At 36.9% G+C, this 24,129-nt stretch overlaps 1 protein-coding gene across 2 annotated transcripts in view; it reads left to right on the forward strand.

Annotated features, from left to right (window-relative positions):
* PCCA (propionyl-CoA carboxylase subunit alpha) overlaps positions 1 to 24,129 on the forward strand; it is a 355,728-nt gene that overhangs the window by 206,445 nt on the left and 125,154 nt on the right. The window lies entirely within an intron of this gene.

The following is a 24,129-nucleotide window of genomic DNA, read 5'->3' on the forward strand; positions in this document are numbered from 1 at the left end:
TCACCTCCTTGGTCAGGTTTATTCTTAAGCATTTTATTTTGGGGAGTGTGATTTTTAAAAGATACTGTTGTTTTTACATTCCCTTTCTGATAGTTCACTGTTAGTGTAAAGAAATGCAACCAATTTCTGTATGTTAATCTTGTATCCTGCTTCCTTGCTGAATTCATTTATCAGTTCTAGTAGTTTTTGTGTGGAGTCTTTAGGGTTTTCTATATATATAATAGTATCATGTCATCTGCATATAATGACAGTTTTACCTCTTTCCTTCCAATTTGGATACGTTCTGTTTCTTTTTCTTGTCTGATTGCTGTGGCTAGGACTTCCGATTCTATGTTGAATAGAAGAGGCTAGAGTGGGCATCCTTGTCTTATTCCAGATTTTAGTGGGAAGGCCTTAAGCTTTTCACCGTTGAGTAGTATATTGGCTGTGGGTTTGTCATAAATAGCTTTTATTATGTTGAGATATGTTCCATCTGTACCCATTTTGGTAAGTTTTTATCATGAATGGATGTTGAATTTTGTCAAATGCTTTTTCTGTATCTATTGAGATGATTACGTGTTTTTTGTCTTTATTTTATGTGGTGTATCACATTGATTGATTTGCATATGTTGAACCATTCTTGTGAACTTGGGACGAATCCCAAGTAACCAGTACTTTTCATTTGTTCTTATCCTCAAGGGAAAGTACAAAAAGCTTAATGTATGATCTTTTATTGAAGTTAATTTGGTGACTGTCTAGGGAGAGATGAGAGGATATTGAATTTCTGCAAATTACTGAATGAGTGGAAGGAGGAGGAAAATGGTCAGTAGAGCCAGGAATCTGGTTGGTTTGTTTGTTTTCCCCCTAAAGTCGTGCTCCCCAGTGTGGAAGCCACTAGCCATGTGTGCCTATTTGAATTAAAATTAAATTAAAAACTCAGTTTCTCAGTCACATTTCGATGTCAGTGTCAGTATAGTCACTACCCACACTTGCAGTGCTCCATAGCCACTACTGTACCGTGGTCAGTGGCTACTGTATCAGGTAACAGAAAGAACCTTTCCATCATCACTGTAGTATTTCTGTCAAGCTTTGTTGGACTGTGCTGTTTTGGAGTGATGTGTGTGTAGGAGAGATCTAAGCTTTTGCTTTAAAGCCAGAATCATACCTTGTATGAATAATATTTTTATTATTTTTTTGGTAAATACAATATTCATATCTTTATTCCTTTACCTTCAGGTGTTACTTGAATCTTGACTATTTCAGAAGTCCTGAGTATAGCTAATGATGAACTGGTTTGATCTTTAAGCAGTGTATTCTAGTTATTTTCAGAGAGTGCTGACTTAACATGGGTAAGAATCTGAAGAAGTTTTAAAAAATAAAAGAAGAAAAAAATAAAAGAATAAAAATTTCCTGTAATCCTGCAATAACCACTTTTAATATTTTAATATATTCCTTTCCAAGTATATATGTGTGTATGTTTATACATATCCATACTTGTAGTGTATATACCCTACATAATTAGAGTCATACTGGAAATGTCGTTTGAATTTTACTTTTTAAAATTTCATATTATGTTGTGACTGTTTCTTCTCTTTATTCACTACTCTTTGAAAGCACATTTAAAATTTCTATTATAGTGAATTTAAAATATATGCAAAATAACTGCTCTTAAAAACACCATCAAGAATATTATAAAACAGTATAACAAATGGCAGAATGTATTCAGAGATACATGTCCAATAAAGGACTTGAATCTATAATGTATAAATAATTCTTAGAATTAAAAAATGAGCCAAACAACCGAATTAAAAAAAAATAGAAGATTTGGCGTAGACTCTTTTACAAAGAAGTTATATGAATGGCAAATAAGTCCATGAAAAGATGTTTAACATCATTAATCATTGGAAAAATACAAACTAAAATCACAGTGGTACACCACCACACACCCGGGAGAATAATGTACATCAAATGGTGAGTAGAAAAATAAATGTGGTATATCCATACAACGGAATACTGTTTAGCAATAAAAAGAAATGCAGTACTGATAAGTGCATCTACATGCATAAACCTAAAAAGAAAATCATGCTAAGAGGAAGAAACCAGTTAGAGAAGACTATATAATGTAGTTTCATTTATTTGTAATTTCTAGGCAGGATGGAAGTATAAAAGACAGAAAAAAGATCAGCGATTGCCTGGGTGCAGGTGTTGACATTACAGAATTACACCTTTATACAGTCTATGTCCAAAACTATAAACCAATAATTATTTTAAATGCATTAGTCTCTTAAATTATGTAGAAAACAAAACAAAGTTAAGATGACACTAGCTTTCACTTTAATAATTTTTAAAATGCATTAGACCCTTAAATCATATAGAGAACAAAAAGTGGAGTTACAAGCTATTGTTACAATAATACTAGCTTTTATGATTGTCCATGTATTTGTCTTTACTGAGATACTTACTTCTTCATGTGGTTTCTTAGTACTGTCTAGTGTCCTTTCGTTCCACCCTGCTGGACTTCCTTTAGCAATTTTTGTAGGGCAGGTCTAGTTGTCACAGACTCCTTCAGCTTTTGTTTATCTGGGAAGGTGTTAACTTCTGCCTCACTTTTGAAGGACGTTTTTGCTGGATTTAGGATTCTTGGTTGATGGGTTTTTTTCTTTTAGCACTTTGAATATATCAGCCCACTGCCTCTGGCCTGCAGAGTTTCTGATGAGAAATCTGCTGATAATCTTATTTGTACTTGAAAATTCGTTCCTCTCTTCCAAGATTCTGTCTTCAGCTTTTGAAGGTTTGACTATGTGTCTTGGTGTGGGTCTTGGAGTTCATCTTATCTGGAGTTTGTTGAGCTTTTTGAATGTTTATGTTCATGTCTATCATCAAATTTGGAAAGTTTTTGGTTGTTATTTCTTCAGATATCCTCTTTGCCCCTTTCTCTTTCTCCTTCTGGGACTTTCACGATGTATACGTTGGTCTACTTGATGGTATCCCCACAGGACCCTTAGGCTCTGTTCACTTTACTTTGATCTTTTTTCTTTCTGTTCTTCAGACTTGATAATTCTGTTGTCCTGTCTTCATGTTGACTGATTTTTTCCTTCTGTCTGGTCAGATCTGCCTTTGAATTACTCTAGTGAGTTTTTCATTTCAATTATTGTGCTTTTCAGCTCCAGAATTTCATTTCTTTTTAGGTTTTCTGTCTTTTTATTGATATTTTTATTTTGTTTACACATTGTTTTCTTGACTTTCTCCACATCTTCCTTTAGTTCTTTTAGCATCTTTAAGATAGTTGTTTTAAAGTCTTTGTCTGATATATCTGCCATTAGGTCTTTTTCAGGGATATGTTCTGTTGATTTTTTTTTTCCCTTTGAGTAGGCCATACTTTCTTGTTTATTTGTATGACTTCCGATTTTTTGGTTGAACACTGGACATTTCAATCCAATGATGTGGTAACTTTGGAAATCAGATTCTCCTCCTTCCTCAGGGTTTAGTGGTTTATGTTATTGTCTTTGTTTATCATTTTTGTTTTTCTGATTATTGTAGGCTGCCTCTGTGCCAATGATCAGCCTGAGGTGTAAACTTAAGGTGTTCTCTGGTCTTTTCCTAGACTTTCCCTGGGCATGTGCAGTCACTTTCCAATTTTCCTTGTATATGTAGTTGTTTTTGGATGTCTTAACCTTTAAGGCCTAGCTCTTGAAAGGGGGCGGGGGAAATGAAGGTGGGGGGTGGTTAGGGAAGCACTAGACCCTTAAATCTCCTGGAAGTCACTCCAGTCAGAGGGGGAGGTGCTTGCAACAATGAGGGAGGTGCAGTAGCTGGCTGCCTGCCTTTCTGTCTGCACCTCTGTGATCAGAAGCAGCAGTTAGCAGTCGGAGCACAGATCCTTAGTATTTGGAGGACAGGTTCTGTTCTGCCCACCCTGGCTTCCACAAGCTGTGTGCAGGCTGCTCCAGTGAACACACCCACAGTTGCACCCAGGAGGCTGGGAGTGGGGAATGGGGAGCTGCTGCTGTGCTAAAGCTGAAGTTGACCACAGGTTAACACAGTTACCCCCAAGCCTTCTTCTGAAGGTTCCACAAGAGTTATATCAGACAGATTCTGCCAGTGTGACTGTTGTCTAGGTGGGGAGAGAGATTCTTGGTGCTTCCTATTCTGTCATCTTCCTAGAATCTTCCTCCTCTTATATTACTGTTGAATTCATTACCCTTTAGAACTTGGAAAGAAGTTAGATTCATAAAATATGTGGGCCAAAAGTTCAGTTATGTAGATAATTGTGCACATATTACCTATATAACAAACAACTATTTTATTTTTGGTACATTTATTTTCTATTGAACTTATCGTTTATCTAGTAGGCCAGTTTACCGTAAAGTTGCTACCACCAGAGACCTATAACGTTTAACAAAATATACTGGTCTTTTTGGACAAAGCGTAATCTTGTTTAGGCAAAAGTGAACCGAAGCTATTTCTGCTTATTTGCTGAAGAGGTCCCTGACACCAGAGCTGGTGTAAAGTGGTTGGCTCTTCACATTTTGGCTTCACAGTCGTGTTTTCACTATTGCCTGGGGAATGGAGTCCAAAGTCGGCCTCCGGGTGTGGCTGCGTGTTGCTGTGTCATGGGTGTGCTCACGTACTCTTCTGCCTCCAAACCCAGGAGCCGGCAGCACTTCCTTTGTGCTGCTTGCTTTGGCTGCTGGTCTTATTTTCCCAATTTCTCCATGGGTTTTACGCTTTCATCATTTATGACTTGGAAAAAACTTTAATAATATGTACCCATAGTATTTGGATAGTAAAAAGATAGTGTATTTTAGAAAAAGAGAACAGTTAATGTCAGAAACAATAACAATTTTTCTTTGACTGTAAATGAAGTGAATTAAGTTTTTACATAAATACATACTGTCTTAGCACGGAGTTATTTTTCTTTGTAATCATTCTTTTCCTAAACACTTTTATTGACAGAAATGAATCATTAAAAGTTGTGTTAAACAATTGCTTCATGTTATTTGAAGCTAAAATTATTTTGTTGGCATTGTGGTTTGGTATAATAATTTGTTTCACTAACTGCTAATGATTGGAGGAAAATCTAGTAAAGAAAAAAATTTAGTTTCAGTAATCTTTCATTTAGTTTTGGTCAAAATGCCTGTTTTCCTTAGATCCAAATGTTGTTCACTGGTCAGGATTCACCTTTCTGATCTTCGACCCTCCTCTTACTTTACTCTGGTTCAGGTCCACCTCTGCCATTGTAGTAACTTTTTACTTGATTTCAAAAAAGGTTTTATGGCAATCATAAAACCTCCTCAATCACTTGGGGTGCTTTTGGGTACAAGTAACAGAAACCCTTATTCAAACCGACACATCTTTGTTGAACAGGAGGCTCAGAGAACGGAAAGGACAAGACTCAGGAAGTGCATCTGCTAATGTCGCTTCTCTGTAGTTCCTTAGCCTTGCTTTCTTCTGTGCTTTGTCAGAAGGCTGTGATAGCAGGATAGCTGTAGACGTTTTAGGAGTCAAATCCAGATTGTGTCTGTCCCTAAGAAGTGAGGAAATCTCTCCCAAGTGTTACCCAACCACCTACTTCTCAGTTCTCATTGACCAGAAAGAACTCATCCCATTCCTAAAGTCACTGCAAAGGGAATTGGATTGTCGTGTTTGTCTGGGACTAATTTTCTGGTGTGAAATAGATGTTGAGGAATCAACTAAAGTGACCACTACATTTTCTAATAATAACTCCCTGCCTTCCTTTGTATGGGATGTAATATTGGGTTGGCGAAAAAGTTTGTTCGGGTTTTTCCATAAGAGCTTATGGAAAAACCTGAGCGAACTTTTTGGTCAGCCCAGTGTTTATTTTTCTTGTTGTGTTCTACTGGCTAGGACTACCAGTATAGTTTCATGTTTAAGGGCACAGCCTTTTGTTCCAGAGACTTGGATTTCTCCCTGGTTTTGCTGATCCCTAGCTACTATTTTAGGATAAATTATTTTGCCTCTCTTGGACTTAGTTTCCTCACCTGTAATGTGGAGATAATAGCAGTTCTTAAAGAAAGAGTGTTTGTCAATGTCAAATGAGATAATAAATACTTAGCATGATGCTCATTAACTTTTAGTTGTCCCTCCCTAATTTTCTTTTTCTAAAATCTCTGATGACAAAGATTCTATTTCGAGGGTAGTGGCAATGATATATACTCATTTTATTCCTGAGTAACTCGAATGCCTTGAGTGTTTCAACATCAACGGGTACATTAGCTATTGGTTTGAAATCTTTCTTCTTACATCAAAGATGTAGCCTTCCATTCCTTACTGAATAAGAAAGTCAGATACAGATATTAAATATAATCACATCTTTTAAAATTACCTATTGATCATTATAAGAATTGAGTTAGAAAATTTAGAATATTAAGCAGGGAACAAAATGATTTAAAAAAAATCCTGCCTCCATAGAGCTTACATTTAAGTAGAAGGTAGACAGACAAAACAGATGTAGCAATACATCAAATGATGATAAATACTTCGGTGAAAAACAAAACAGGGAAGGGATATAGAACATCCTGGGGTGGATGGTGGCCTAGTTGTAGTTTTTAAATTTGGATTGCAGCGAAGTGGATGGCAGGTTGGATTAGCAGGATGGGAAGATTCACATTAGAGCAAAGACCTGAAGGAGGAAAGGAGTGAGTCATGTGAATATCTGGAGGAAGGACCTTCTAATCAGAGGAGACAGCTAATGTAAAAAGCACCTGAGGTCAAGTATGTCGGCCTGTTTGAGAAATGGCAAGGAGGCAAATGCAGTTTGAGAGGAGGGAGGAAGCCATAGGGTAGTAGAGATGGAGTTGTGATAGGTGGTCTTCTAGGAATGGGGAGCCCTTGCAGGGTCTTCAGCAAAGCAGAGCTTGATGTGACATATGTAATAACAAGATCATTGTGCCTGCATTGATGTACATGCCTCAAAAGGGGTAACAGTGGAAGCTGGGAGACCAGTTGGGAGCAGAGGTCCTGGGCCTGCCCTGGGATACCCCACATTAACAAGTCAGGAAGATCAGGCAGATCCAGCAAAGGAGACTGAGAAGGAACGGCAGAGGAGATAGATAGAAAAGTAGTCGGAGGTGGAGTTCAGAGAACAAAGAGAAGAAAAGAGTGTTCAACTGAAATATGTCACATACGAGAATGACTATTGACCATTGAATTTCTCAATGTGGGGGTCATAGGAGACCTTGACAAGCAGTTTTCAGGAATGTTGAGTGGGACGTGGTCGTTAAAGTTGAACTGATGAGGGTTCAAGAAAACATGGGAAGAGAGAAATTGGAGACTGCAAGTACTGGCAACTCTTAGGGTTTCTATATTTATGTACATATAGTTAATGTATTATTTAGATTTTACAGAAAATGGACCATTCTCTTTGAAAGAGTGTCTTTTTTTTCTTTTTACGTACTATTATGTTGTCCACATTGCTCTGTATTGGTTTTTGAATAAGTGGTTTTCCAGGACTGCAACATTAGTACTTAAAAAAAATTAACATACAATGGAAAATCTTGCTCATATAGGATTGATAAATCTGCAAATTAATTTGCATTAGGCTATGTGGTATTGGTGGTCCCTGGCAGTGCAGAGTGCGATGGTGCACCCCACGTCTATTCAACACTGTAGATGTGTACACAGAATTCTGTGTAGCTTCTTTTATTTATGGCAGTCCTTCTATTCAGTCATTCAGGCTAGGAAAATTGTATCGTCTTTGGTTCTTTTGGCTCCTTCATCTGGCACTGAAATGTCACAGTATTTGGTGTGGTGCAGTGGAACCAGCACCGAGTAAAGTGTCAGGAGTCAGGATTTTGGTCCCAGCACCACTACTAAGTATCAAGGTGGTAAAGTCTTTGTGCAAAATGCTTCAACTTTTGACTTCAGTTTCCTCCTCTGAGAAATGGCAGTGTTGGATTGGATGAGTCCTCCTGAAATCTTTTTCAGCTCTGATCCTAATTGGATTGCATGAGGCTGACCCTTTTACTTTCTGGTTTCTACGTAAACCCTCTATTTTCTCTCTTGATATTTGAGCAGAAGTTAAAGACTTAGGAAATGGAACACCTTCACTATGGCCTGTGATAATACTGATGAAAGACTTCAGTCTGAAAGGTTTTTTTTGTTTTTTTTTTTTGGCGGTACGTGGGCTTCTCACTGTTGTGGCCTCTCCCGTTGTGGAGCACAGGCTCCAGATGCGCAGGCTCAGTGGCCATGGCTCACAGGCCCAGCCGCTCCGCGGAATGTCGGGTCCTCCCGGACTGGGGCACGAACCCGTGTCCCCTGCATCGGCAGGCGGATGCCCAGCCACTGCGCCACCAGGGAAGCCCTGAAAGGTTTTTTTTTTTTTTTTTTTGCCCTGAAAGGTTTTTAAAAATGTAGCGTTCACTTTTGTGGAGGATTACTTTGGGTGTATGGAGTCAGTGTACAACCACCACTTTGAGCTCCTACTGAGTAGAACATATATATTATCTAGTATCTTGACTGGCTACATAGCCTGCCATCAGTTTAACTCTTTTAGTCACAGTAGCATAATGGGAAAGTGCAGTCACTTGAATTACAGTCATTGTGTCTACATTTGTATGGTATTTTCTTTCCTCGTCTGGCTTCCTGATAAAATGGAGAATCAATTTTTTACTGATTTTTACCTGACAGATGCAATTATCTGTGTGTGTGTGTGTGTGTGTGTGTTTTTTCCCTGCTGTTAAAAAAGAATGTTTCCTGGTTTTAGATTTATAATTCATTCACCCATTATTAAGTTTTCAGTTAGATGATAAAAGTTTAAGGTTTTGAAATATGATCATAATCAATGAAATATAACTGGGGAAAGAAACAGAAAAAAAAATAGCCATGTGAAAGTAATTCCCAAGGAAGAGCAAGTACTGTGGACAGTGCATATTGATTCTTTTACTTAAGTATTTCTGAATTTAAAAGGACATATCAAATTATTAACACATTTGTACCGTCTGTGACAACAAATGACAACTTTTATATCATACTTGTTTCATTTATGTTCTCAGATAATCTGCTTCATTATGACAATGAAATTGATGTTCTGATAACTAAGTATATAATTAACAACAGTACTTTTGGTGTATGCTCATGAACATACATAGCTATAATATGCTTCTGGAAATATCTACTTTCATTTAAGCAAGTAAGTCCCCTAAAAGCGCCAAGAGGAAAGAAAATGTCAATTCCGTCATCATCCTTTACGCTAGCCTTACTTTTTAATATCTCTGTTGTGATATTTTCAGTTACTTAATATGACTGTGTCTTGGACTATTTAGAAACCTGAGACTAAGCGCAAAATATTAAGTGGATGTCATATTTATACACTTTTTGCTAAATATTACGTTTTAAAATATTTTTCTTTCTTTCTTTCTTTCTTTTTTTTAATTCTGTAAGAGCTGAATGGAAGACTGAATAGCCTCATTATTGAAGGAGAATTACTCTGTTCCCTGCAATGATTCCAAAAGCTCTTGCACACTTCATCAGTATTATTGTAATTCTTTGGCTGCAGGATATTTGGCAGCTGTTGCACCCCACTGGCAAATCCTATTCATACTTCTTTCCCATTCACCCATTGCCATTGGAGAATTGATTTCTCTCTCCTCTACTCTAACCTTTCCCAATTCATTTTGGATTGTTCAATGTGAAACATTTTAATTTCATATCATAGAGCTATTCAGCTCACAATCCCTTTTTTAACGTGTCACCAGGGTAACAGCATAGCATGCTTTCTTTAGGCCATCAAGTTTTTATTTCACATGCTTAATATTGCATTAAATGTTTGCATTTTGTTTAACCCCCCTTAAATACTTTGAACTCTGGATATATTTTATAGGATAATGAAATCCTTGATTTTGGAATTGAAATGAAATCAACACTATCACTGCATTCATAGTAAAATGTCAAATGATTAATTTACATAATTCAAAAATTATTATTAAAAATCCAAGTGATCTGATCTGTGTAAGGCAGTTTGCTATATAGGTAATGGAGGAATATTTGTATTTATGTTCAGCCTTGTTTCAAAAAAAGCTTTAAAGGTGGTTTAGAGAGATTTTGAGTTGGGTAAAAATGCAAGAGTAATGGAATTGGTACAAATGGAGAAATATATCTTTTGAAGACATTACATGATTTTTCAGTAAAATGTTTTTTTTCTGCGTGTGTATTATATATTAGTGAGCGTTGAAAATGCATTGTGTTTACATCTTGATTCTTTGATTTGAATAGATTTGAATTTCTACTTACAGAGCTACCTTTTCAACTTTATCCCAAATAATAGTTTCAGTAAAATTTGTTCTGTGAATAAATTTTATGAAATTTGGAATATTCTGAGAAATATAAAGAAATGTGTAAGAAAAGGAAAGGCAGAGACTAGTAACCCATGTTGTTTGAAAACATTGTTATTTTTAAAAAATGTTAGCATAGTAGCTATTTAAGTATCCTTATTTTCCATTATTACAATCACTGAAGTTTTCACATTAATCTGTAGGATAAACTCTGAATTAAGCTGCCTTTTTTTTCTTTTAAACCACTTTTTTAGTTTACTTTTTAAAAAAGTTGTTTATGATTTAGTGCTCATTGGGATTTCTATTTTCTCACAGTGTGTCAGACTAATTTCATACCTTGAATGTTCATATGTAACAGCCCCGAATCTAGATAACATTGGTTTAAATGACCAATATCCTGATCATCTACTTTACAAAGGTCACTTTCTGTCATTAGAGTAATTTCCTGAATATGTATTATAATGATAACTTTCTACCTTTAGAATTAGAGTTATTAAATTGTTCCAAAGATAACAAATAGTACTCCTTGTGATAAGATGCTTGGGCTTAGAGTAATAATAAAACAGTTTCTGCCCTTTAGGAAGCTTAAAATAGAGTGAGATATGTAGACATTAAACAGATAATTGTCAACTCTGAAGATGGCTAGAGGAAAAGTCCAGATTGTCCTGGTGAGGGGACGAGAATATCATTTGCAGGTGTGCCACATTATCTAAATGACCCATTTTCAATAAAAAAAATTACAAGACATGTAAAGAAACATGCAGGGCTTCCCTGGTGGCGCAGTGTTTGAGAGTCTGCCTACCGATGCAGGGGACGCGTGTTCATGCCCCGGTCCGGGTGGATCCCAAGTGCCGCGGAGCGGCTGGGCCCGTGAGCCATGGCCGCTGAGCCTGCGCATCCGGAGCCTGTGCTCCACGACGGGAGAGGCTGCAGCAGTGAGAGGCCCACGTACCGCAAAAAAAAAAAAAAGAAACATGCAAGTATGGCCCATTCACAGGATAAAAGTCAATAGAAACTGCCTAAGAGGGGCCCAAATGTTGTACTTATTATGCAATGATCTTTAATAACCTGTTAAAAATATGTTGAAAGGGGCTTCCCTGGTGGCGCAGTGGTTGAGAGTCCGCCTGCCGATACAGGGGACATGGGTTCGTGCCCCGGTCCGGGAAGATCCCACATGCCGCGGAGCGGCTGGGCCCGTGAGCCATGGCCGCTGAGCCTGCGCATCCGGAGCCTGTGCTCCACAACGGGAGAGGCCACAACAGTTAGAGGCCCGCATACCGCAAAAAAAAAAAAAAAAATTGTTGAAAGGACTGAAGGAAACCCGATATGAAGAATTAAGGGAAAGTAGGGCAATCATATCTCATTAAATAGAAAATATCAGTAAAAGATAGAAATGATTTTTTTAAAAAAGCAAATAAAAATTCTAGAGATGAAATTACAGTTCCCACAGTGAAAAAATGCACTGAGGAACTCAACAGTAGATTTGAGCAGCAGAAGAAGCAATCAGCAAATTTGAAGACATATCAATTGAGATTATCCAGTGTGAGGAACAGAAAGAAAACTGAAGAAAAATGAGCAGAGCCTCAGAGATCCTTAGGACACCATCAGATATACCAACATACATGCTGAGAGTCCCAGAAGCAGAAGAGAAGAAAGATAAAGGAGCAGAAAGAATATTTAAGGAAAGCGTGACTGCAGGCTTCCCTGGTGGTGCAGTGGTTGAGAGTCTGCCAGCCGGTGCAGGGGACATGGGTTACTGGTCTGGGAAGATCCCACATGCCGCGGAGCAACTAGGCCCGTGAGCCACAACTGCTGAGCTGGCGCGTCTGGAGCCTGTGCTCCGCAACAAGAGAGGCCGTGACAGTGAGAGGCCCGCGCACAGCGATTAAGAGTAGCCCCCGCTCGCCGCACCTAGAGAAAGCCCTTGCACAGAAACGAAGACCCAACACAGCCAATCAATCAATCAGTCAATAAATAGAAATGCCGTAGAATTATTAAAAAAAAAAGTGACTGAAAACATACCAAATTTGTTGAAAAACATTAATCTGCACATTCAAGAAGCTTAGGGCTTCCCTGGTGGCGCAGTGGTTGAGAGTCTGTCTGCCGATGCAGGGGACACGGGTTCGTGCCCTGGTCCGGGAAGATCCCACATGCCACGGAGCGGCTGGGTCCATGAGCCATGGCTGCTGAGCCTGCGGGTTCGGAGCCTGTGCTTCACAACTGGAGAGGCCAGAACAGTGAGAGGCCTGCGTACCGCCAAAAAAAACAAAAAACACGAAGCTTAATAAGCTCAAAGATATCTACACCTACACACAGCATAGTCAAACTGTCAAAACCCAAAAAGAATGTTAAAAGCAGCATGAGAAAAATGGCTCGTCATGTAAATGGGATCCTCAATAAGGTTAAGAGCTCACATTCTCTTCTGGACATCACCAGGTTGTCCAGAAGAGAATGGGATGGTATATATAAAGTGCTGAAGAATTAAAAAAAAAAAGGAATGTCAATAAAGAACGCCATATCCAGCAAAACTGTCTTGTAAACATGAAGGAGACATCAAGACATTCTGAACAAAGCCCAAGAGAATCCAATGCTAGCAGACCTATCCAACAAGAAATATGAAAGGAAGTTCTTCGGGGTGAAATGGAAGGACATTAAACAGAAACTGTTAAATACATGTGAATTAAAAAGAGCACTGGTTACCAAGTGACAAAAAGCAATGTTAGTCATTAAAAACAAAAATGAAAACCCTCCAAAAAAAAAAAAAAAGAGCACTGGTTAAAGATTACTACATCAGTAAATATAAAAGACAATATAAATGTATTTTTACTTTGTAATCTTTTTGTTTTCTGTCTGATTTAAAAGACAATTGCATAATGCAGTAATTATAGTTCTAAGTTGATAGGCGCACAATATGTACAGATATAATTTGTATGACAACAGGAAGACAAACGGTAGGGAAAACAAAGCTATATCAGAGCAAATTTTCTATATCCTTTTGCAATTAGGTTAACATTAATCCAAACTATGGTGGCTAAATATAAGGTGCTAATTGTAATCCCTAAGGTAACCACTAAGAAAATAGCTTTTGAAAATAGTATATGAAACATCAAGGGAATTAAATTGGTACACTAGGAAATATCTGTTTAAACAAAAGAAGACAGTGATGTAGGAATAGAAGAACAAAAAAGATACGAGATAGAAAGCAAAAAGTAAATGTAAAAGCAAAAAATAAATCCTGCTTAATGAGGAAGTATATTTAACATATCAATAAATAGAATAAGCACCCCAGTCAAGGGCAGATATTGGTATAGGGGATAAAAAACAAGATCAATAGCTGATTCACTTTGTTATAAAGCAGAAACTAACATACCATTTCATTGTAAAGCAATTATACTCCAATAAGGTCGTTAAAAAAAAAAAAGATCAAATTATATGCTTTCATCAATAGATATACTTTGACTCAAAGACACAGTAGGCTGAAGGTAAAAGGAGAGAGTTATCAGACATACTATGTTTGTAATACTAGTATAATTATTATTAATAATACTAATATCAGTCAACATAATTTTAAGACAAAAATTGTTACTGGAGACAGAGGGATATTTTATAATGATAAAACAATCAATCCTTGAGAAAGCTATAATGAGTTTGAATGTATATGTTACCCAATAACGCAATCCCCAAATATATGAAGCAAAACTGAGACAACTGAAAGGAGAAATTAACGATTCAACAATAATAGTTGGAGATTTTAATACCCCACTTTCAGTAATGGATAGAACAACTAGATACGATCAACAAGGAAGTAGAAGGCTTGTACAACACTGTAAACCAAATAGATCTAATAGTTATCCATTTAGAACAGGACATTCAACTGGAGAACATGCAACTTCTCAAGTGCATGGGTAACATTTTCCAAGATAAACCATGTCATATGCTAGGCCATAGAACAAGCCTTGATAAATTCAATGAGATTGAAATCTTACAGATGTTCTCCAACCACAGTTGAATGAAATTAGAAATCAACAAAAAAGAAAATTTTGGAAATTCACAAATTTGTGGAAATGAAATAATTCACTCCTAAATAACTAATAGGATGAAGAAGAAATCACAAAGAAATTATAAAATACTTTGAAATGAATTAAAACAAGATCAGAACATTCAAAAACTTATGGGAGGGGCTTCCCTGGTGGCACAGTGGTTGAGAGCCCGCCTGCCGATGCAGGGGACACGGGTTCGTGCCCCGGTCCGGGAAGATCCCACATGCCGCGGAGTGGCTGGGCCCGTGAGCCATGGCCACTGAGCCTGCGCGTCCGGAGCCTGTGCTCCGCAATGGGAGAGGCCACAACAGTGAGAGGCCCGCGTACCACCAAAAAAAAAAAAAAAAACTTATGGGATGCACCTAAAGCAGTGGTTAGAGGGAAATTTAGAGCTGTAAACACATATTAAAAAAGATCTAATATCAGTCACCTCATCTTCCACTTTAGGAAAATAGGAAAAGAAGAGCAAACTAAACCCAAAGCAAGCAGAGGGAAGAAAATACTAAAGATCAGAGAGGAAATGAATGAAATAGAAATAGAACAACAATAGAAGAGATCAGTAAAAGCAGAATTTGGTCCTTGGAAAGATCAGCAGAAATGACAAACTTTTAGGTAGACTGGCCAAGAGAGAGACTCAAATAGCTAAAATCAGTAATGAAATAGGGATTATACATACAGACCTTACAGAAATTAAAAGGATTATAAGGAAATAATGAGAACAATTGCATGCCAACTTCGATAAAATGGAGAAATTTGGAGAAAGATGCAAGCTACTGACACTAACTCAAGAGGAAATAGAAAATCTGAATAGACCTGAAAGAGATTGAATTAGTCATCACAAAATTTCCTAGAAAGAAGAAACCCAGGATTAGATGGCTTCACTGGTGAATTCAGTGAAGTATTTAGAAAGAAATTAATACTAATCTTTCACAAACTCTTCCAAAAATAGAAAAGAAGGATAAAATTTGCAACTCATTCTCCATGACCAGTATTACCATGATACCAAATCCAGATAAAGATGTTAAAAAAAAACTGAAGACCAATATCCCTCATATATATTAATGCAAAAAATCCTCAACAAAATTCTAGCGAACTAAATTCATGAATATATAAAATGATTATATACCATAACCAAGTGAGTTTTATCCTACGTATACACAGTTGGTTTAACATCCAAAAAACAATCAATGTGACAAATCATGTTAATAGAGTAAAGGGGAAAAATCACAGAATTATCTCAATAAATGCAGGAAAAACGTTTGGCAAAATCCAGCAGCCTTTCATGATAAAAAAATTCAACCAGGGACTTTCCTGGTGGTGCAGCGGTTAAGAATCCTCCTGCCAATGCAGGGGACACGGGTTCGAGCCCTGGTCCAGGAAGACCTCACCTGCCGCGGAGCAATGAAGCCCGTGCGTCACAACTACTGAGCCTGCACTCTAGAGCGCGCAAGCCACAACTACTGAGCCCGCGTTCCACAACTACTGAAGCCGTGTGCCTAGAGCCCATGCTCCACAGCAAGAGAAGCTACTGCAATGAGAAGCCCGTGCACTGCAACGAAGAGTAGCCCCCGCTCGCCACAACTAGAGAGAAAGCCTGTATGCAACAACGAAGACCCAATGCAGACAAAATAAATAAATAAATCTAGTAAAAAAGAAAAAACCAAAACACTCAAAACCAATTAGGAATAGAAAGGAACTTCCTCAACCTGATGAAGGCCATCTACGAAAAATCCATAGCTAACATCATATTTAGTGGTATACAACTGAATGTTTTTTCTGCTAAGGTCAGGAATAAGACAAGGAAATTTGCTGTTACTTTTTTCAACATTGTACTAGAGTTCCTAGCTTGGGCAGTTTGGCAAGAAGAATTAAAGGTATCAAGATGGGGAAGAAGTAAAACTATCTCTGTTTGCAGGTGACATGATCTTGTATGTAGAAAATCTTAAGGAATTCACAAAAAAACCTATTAGAACTAATAAATGACTTTTGCAAGGTTGTAGAATATAAGAATGATATATAAATATCAATTTTATTTTTATGCAATAGCGGTGTTACAACCAAAAATAAAATTAACAAAACAATTTTATTTTACAGAAGCACCAAATACAATACTTAAGCACAAAATTTTTTTAAAAAGAAGTGTAAGACTGGTGTACCGAAAACTACAAAACAGTGGTTGAAATAAAGACAATTTAAATAAATGGGTTAGCATCCCACATTCACAGATCAGAGGACCTAATATTACTGACATACAGATTTGATGCAATCCCTATTAAACCCCAGCTGTGTTTTTCTGCAGAAATAATCATATTCCAAAATTTGTACGAAAATGCAAGAGATTCAGCATAACCAAACCAATCTCAAAAAAGAAGAACAAAACTGGGGGACTCATACTTCCCAATTTCAAAACTTAGTACAAAGTTACAGTAATCAAGACAGTGTGGTACTGGCATAGGAATAGTAGATGTGTTGATCAATGGAATAGAACTAAGAGTCCAGAAATAAATTGTTCCAGTATGATCAGCTGATTTCAACAGGTATTATGAAGACAATCCAATGGGTAAAGAATAATTGTTTTCAATAAATGCTGCTGGGGTAGCTGGATATCTCCATGTCAGAAATTGAAGTTGGATCCCTCCCTACACTGTGCACAAAAATGAACTTTTAAAAAAAGCATGAAACTAAGAGAGAAGCTACAAAACTCTTAGAAGGAAACATAGGAGTTAATCTTTGTTACTTTTGGTTAGTCAGTGATTTCTTATGTAAGAGCCAAGTGCATAAGCAACAAAAGAAAAAAAATAGATAAATTGTATTGCATCAAAATTAAGAGTTTTTGTGTTTTAAAGGACAGCATCAAGTAAGTGAAAAGACAGCCTACAGAATGGAGGAAAATACTTGCAAATCATGTATTTGATAAGAGATTTTTGTCTAGAATATATAAAGAATTCTTATAACTCAATAATAAAAAAGACAACCCAATTAGAAAATGGGCAAAGGAATGAATATAAATTTTTCCAGCGGAGATATACATACAAATGGTCAACAAGCCCATGAAAAGATGCTCAGCATCACTAGTTATTAGGGAAATGCAAATCAAAATCAAAATGAGATACCACTTTACATACACTAGGCTGACTATAATCAAAAAGACAATAACAAGGTGTTGCTGATGATGTGGAGAAATTGGGACACTTATACATTCCAGGTGGAAATTTATGAGTAAAATGATGCAAACCTGGAAATAATTTGGCAGTTTCTCAAAATGTAAGACAGCATCACATGACCCAGCTATTCCACTCTCAGCTATATATACCCACGGGAGATTAACCCATATGTCCACACGAATGTTGTATACAAATGTTCATAGTGGGCATTTTTCATAATAAGCAGGCAGTGGAAACGTCCATGAAGTGATTAATAGATATATAATGTTAAATAAAATGCGGTGTATTTATAGAATGGAATATTATTCAGTAATAAAAATAAATGAGATACTTCATACAACATGAGTGAAATTTGAAAACACTATGCTAAATGAAATAAGGCAGGCACAAAAGACTACAAATTTTATGATTCATTATATATGAAATGTCTAGAATAAGCAAAGTGTAGAAATAGAGTGTGCATTAGTAGCTGCATAGGCCAGAGGGGGAAATGTGAAATGACCGCTAATGGGTCCAAAGTTTCCTTTTGGGTTTATGAAAATGTTTTAAAATTGGTTGTGGTGATGGATACACAACTCTGTGAATATACTAAAAACCAATGCATTGTACACTTCAGGTGAGTTCAGTTTATGATGTGTGAATTTTATGTCACTAAAGCTGTTTATAATTTTTAAAAATTATTTTTTTATAATTTTATATATTTTTATATAATTTTAAATTTTTATATAATTTTTATATAATTTTAAAAAATTATATTTAAGAATTTATTTTCCTGCTGGTGTAAAAGAAGTTCAAATTTTAGGAATTAAAATGAGACATCATTGTATCTTCTAGCATGATGGCGTTTGCTTTAAGAATATTTCTTCTGTAATTACAAAAGACATGGAGGAACCTTAAATGCATAATGCTAAACGAAAAGAAGCCAATCTGAAAAGGCTACGTTCCGTATGATTCTAGCTGTACAACATTCTGGAAAAGGCAAAACTGTGGAGACAGTAAAGATCAGTGGTTGTCAGGGATTCGGTGGGGGTAAGGATGGGAGGTTGAATAGGTAGAGCACGGGATTCTTTAGAGCAGTGCAACTATTCTGTATGATACCTTAATGGTAGATACATGTCCTAATACATTTGTTCAGACCCTAGAATGTACAACACAAACAGTGATCCCTGTGGACATTAGTTAATAATAATAATGCATCAGCTTTGGTTCATCAGTTGTCACAGATGTACTGCACTAATGCAGGATGTTAATTAACAGGGATACTGTGTCGGGTGGGGTGAGTGAGGGTATGTTTAGGAAAATCTTTGTGCTTCCTGCTGAAGTTTTCTGAAAACCTTAAACTGCTGTAAAAGATTAAAAATTAATTTTTTAATTAAAAATTCTCCTGAAGGTAAGATTTTTTAAGAAAATTAATAAGCAAGCCACAGGGGGGAGAACATATTAATAATACATAAATCTGACAAAGGCTTTCTATCTGAAGTAAAGAACTCCTGCAAATCGGTAATAATAATGCCAACATCCTAATACAAAATGGGCAAAAACTTGAATACAAGTGGCCAATAAGCACTAATGTGTAGGTGTTCAACATTATTAGTCCTAAGGGAAATGCATATGAAGAGTTGTGGTTTCTCAGCCTCCAGTCTGGCTAGAGTAGGACTAACACAGGCAAATGGTGGCAAGGCTGTGGAGCAAACTCCATTGCTGATGGGAGTATAGGTATGTTTTAATACTTTGGAAAACAGTTTGGCAGTTTTTGTAAAATTAAACATACGTTCACTGTAGAATTTCCACTCTTAGATTTTTTACACACAAGAAATGAAAACGGAAGTCCTCAAAAAAGACTTGTACAAAGAATGTTTATAGTGGCTTTGTTCCATAAGAGTCCCAAACTGGAAACAACCCAAATGCCCATCAACAAAAGGGTGAACACATTTTAGTATGCTTGTATTATACAGTAGAGTACTACTCTGCAATCGAAAAAGAATGAATGATTCAACTTGAATGAACCTCAGAAGAATTATAGTGGGCAAAAACCACACACGAGAGTGCATATTTTTGAAGTTTGTTTATGTGACACTATTGTTGAACTGTTGTGGGGAAGATAAATGATGGAACTTAAGGTTTTTGAATTTCACTGTATGTAAATTGTATATTAATATTGAATAACAGGTTGTTGAAATAATAGAGGTGGACTTCAGATATTGCACCAAATTATGATAATGATGATAGTGTCTCTTATTTAGCCTTTATGTGCCAAGCACCAGTCTAACCATTTTATACCTTTTACTTCATTTAATCAACACGTGAATTAAGTATTCTTATTGTCTTTGTCTTACTGACAAGGAAACTGAGGCACAAGGAGTATAGTAACTTGTAAAGGTCATGTAGCTTTTGTGGTCAGTGATCAATCAGTCAGACTCTAGGGCCTGCAGGGGTGATGGTTAATCACCACCATCATTGTCTTTCTTCACTAGTTGTGCCCAAAGTTCAAATTGAGAACCATAAACCCTTACTGGTGGAAGAAGAAAATAGGGTTTGCATAATATTAAAATCTGTTTAAGATTATAAGTCATACTATCCATTTGTAGATTCAGATATCATTTGTGTAATGCTAAGACTCCAGACTTGGTAATGTTCCTTAACTCTTTCTAGCACTATTTTGTGATACACATTCTTCTACACAGTGTCCTACATTCTAATGTACACATTTTAAACTGCATACAGTCTGAAGTCTATTCCTCCACTATGACAAGTTCTAGCTTTGAAGAGGTTCTCTGAAAATGCTGCTTTTATCTTTCTTCTGCAGTGATGAACTTTAATGTTGGAGTGTTGTAAGTTCTCACATAATAAGGCTTAGATTTTTGTTTGGTTTGGCAGTAGACTTCTGTTTAAAATTCTTTTAATCTGTTCATTCCATGCTTTGTGTATTCATTTTGATAGCTGATGGCTCTGTGAAGAATTTTATGTGAATTTATCACACTAATAAAACTCTTCCTCCATCCCAACTTGCTAAAAGTGGGGTTTTCAGCGAATTGTTGAATTTTTGTCTTCTTTGGGTTTTTTTTTTTTTCCTGGAGGAAATAAGACACAATTCATACGCTAGATCTAAAGTTTCATTAAAATTGCTTATGCCCTGTCTCAGGCATTTTAAGTGGGCCATCTGTCTAAACATTTCTCTCCTTTTTTTTCTGATCATTTCCTCGACTTATTCATGAGCCATGGGAGGGCTCCTTTGTAGTCTCCATGTAGCTGGTTCTGTCTACCCCCACTGAATACATCTATGTGCTTGCATAACATATCTTTTCACCATGCTGGAAATTCTCTGAACTTGGTGCAGATGAATGGCCCACTTTTCTGAAGGCCTTTTTCTTCCTGCAAAGATTTGTATGCAGAAGCTGACCTCTGCAGCCGTGGAATGCAGCATATTATTCTTGATCATTTTACAGACCACCCACTGTGAAAGTTATGATGAAGGATTGCTTAATGATTCTTTGACCACTAACATTGTTTTAACTCAGTATTTCACTCCTAAATAGGTAATGGCACAATTGTAAACCAGCATTTCTGAGTGTCTGACACTATGGTTTTGAGATGCTTATAATCCTTGATAACTAAAGATGCTGTTAGTTATGTTTACACAAAATCTGCTTTAACAAATGACATGCAATAGCAACATACTTGAGTTAGTATTCCTTGCACCTTTTTGAGTAAAATATTCCAATAAGTTTAAATGTATTAGCATTAACATTTGTGACAGTCAGCTGACAGCTTTTTACCATAAAATGTAGAAAAATTTAGTTTAATTGAGCATATTCATTTTGGCTGACTGATGATAATCAAAGTGGACAGGTCTGGGTAAGAGCTGTTATTTGATTTGCTTTGTGAGTAGCTGTTTATGTGAATTCCTTTTTACTGGTTTGTTTGTTTGTTTTTGAAGTAGTAGCTTAAATGGTATCAGCTTTCCAGTTAACTAATAAGTCACATAGATGAAATTTTTGATCAGATGGCAGCCTGTTTCACTAGACAGACACTTCAGTAGAGGGGGCTGTTTTCTGTATATCATTACTACAGTGAGTTGAGTAAAGCTCCAAGACTCCCACCCCTACCCCCCCTTTCAGCGAGTTGTTCATAAAATCTTCTTTGAGACTATTTTGGATTTAGTGAAGAAATATAATTCTTTTTTAAAATTTAAAATATAACTTTAGGTAATTATTATCATTATAGACATGTTTGTGCTGGTGGACTTAATTTCATTGTTTTGAAATAATTCTTGTTAATCTGGTTTCAGTAATTTTGCAGAAATAGAGCACATATACTTTCAGGTTGATATATATTATTATCTTTATTTATAGTTATAGTTTATTTCTATTGTAGAGCTTATTGATATTTATATTGGGCATATATGCCCAACCCCATCCATTTTATTCAAAAACAAAACAAAACAAACTACTTTCAAACTTATGTAAAGCCAGAAGGAATCATAGCAAACTTTGTTTGTAGAAGAGTGAACTCATATAAAGAGATTCCACAGTTTGTTCGTCTTTTCTTAGTGTCTCAAGGTCTTGCTTTCACAGAGAAGCCTCTTTCTATATGGTTAGAAAAGTGCTGCTTCAGGAGTCGTATGCTCAGAAGCAGCAGCAGCTTTCCCCTGTTATCTCACCAACTCTGCTCTGATCCTTATTTTACAGGTGTGGAAATTTTGGTTCAAAAGGATTGAATGAGCTCCTGGTAAAATGCTAGTAAGAGAACGGGCTGAGATCAGACCTCAGCATTTCAACTCAGAAGAGCCTATGCTCTCTCTACAGGTCCTCTTGGGGCAGGTTCTAACACATATGAAACAGATGTGGATCAAAATAAAACAGTGGAAAAATAAATAGTAGTTAGGTTCCAAAGAGTGGCGACTACATCTCGCCACCATCTGTAAGATTGCTTTCTGTGGGAAAATGTGTTCTGCTTTTGAACAGGATGTCAGGATCAACAACTTCCCAAGAAGCCTCTTGGGAAATTGGGCTCCACATTTACTTGAAAGACTTATTGGGCCACTGAATTGTGAAAAGTATTAAACGTATACTAGAGGTTAAATAGAAGGGAGATCACTGAAGTTTGTACTATAATTAGGTGAGGAAGATAAATATTCTTTTTGAAAAATCTGTTAGTTTGAGAAGCAGAGAGAAGGAATCTAAAGTTTCCTTAATGGGATTTCAGTTATGGGGGAGAACAAGAGTATAGGAGTATATCATCGTAATAAAAATGAACACTTACATGCATTATTTAATTTTATCCTCAGTACATCACTATGATGCAGACGCTATTATATCTTAATTTTATACATAAGGAAACAGACTTTTGCTCAAGGTCAGAGCTGATTAATGACGGAGCTGGGTTTTCTGCCAACTTCGGCAAGTCATTGGCGCCTGAGCTTGTAGCCACTGTGCTTGGTTACCCCACTCATGACAGCTTGGCTCAGTTCGGTTTGTGAAGGAATTTCAGGCCTTGGCCCAGCCAGATGTACAAGTCAGAGAATAATCAGAAATAAAATGAAATGCAAAGAGTGGGGACTTATTTTTTAAGAAACTTGAATGATAGGTTGATTAATTAAGGTTTAACCTGGTGTAAAATAGAAAACCACGGAACAGTCTTGAACAGGAGAGTGATCTAATTATCGAGGATAGCAGAGTCCAGAAAGCCAGGCTGCACAGTAATCTAGCCATGAGGTTGTTTCTGTCATCGCAGTACTCCTGAGAGGATGAGGTGTTAACCTCATTTGAAGTTGTACCAGGTGAGCATAGTGAGGTCATCCACACAGTCCCAGGCAGCCCGGGGCAGCCTGGGAGCTCAAGGCTCTCTCTCCTTCAGTGGCTCACAATGTGTCCCTGGGGAGACACGGTGTCTCCTGTGAGGGGCTTGGCACCTAGTGGATGCTCCACTGCTTCTTTCCCACTTTCCCCTCAGCCCTTTCTCCCCAGCCTGTGCTGAGGTTTGGGGATATAAAATAAGGCATGATCTTGGGCTTTTAGGAGCTCACAGGCCAATGGGGGAGACAAACATGAACAAACAAATGCCCTGTGGACAAGATGCCAACAGAGGCCAACCTGGATCGCAGAGTCACCCTCCTCCTTTCCCTCCTCTCTGCCCCATATGCCTTCTCCCTCTCTCTCTCCCCCCACTTCCTGTCCCTCTTCTCTCCTTCCTTGTTGTTCTTTCAAGCTCTCATGCATGAAGCTCTGTCCTCTGAAACAATCCTCTTCAAATTGCCAAAAAAGAATCTTCCAGACCTACAGTGTGCATTAGTCTTGATTTGTTTATGCATTTTTTTAAACTTTAATTTTTATCTGTGTAGTATTAAAAACATTTTCTTCATCTTCAGAAAATAATTCAGTAAGTAGTGTGCTGCATACAAATATTCACCTAAACTTATTAATCATCCTCCATTAGACATCGTGACTAGAGGTGATTTGATTCTAATCATAAATTTTTTGACTATGACTTTTTTTTATTGACTACACAGAGACTCGTTTGAAATTCAGGGCGGTGTTATATTAAAACGTAGCCTGCAACATTTTTTTAGAAATAAGAATTAAGCCAGAGTCTTGATACTGCATGTTTAGTGCTTAGTCAGTATTACTTCACAACTATAAATAATGTAAATAT

This window comes from Delphinus delphis, chromosome 18, assembly GCF_949987515.2.
Source record: "Delphinus delphis chromosome 18, mDelDel1.2, whole genome shotgun sequence".
Lineage (NCBI taxonomy): Eukaryota > Metazoa > Chordata > Mammalia > Artiodactyla > Delphinidae > Delphinus > Delphinus delphis.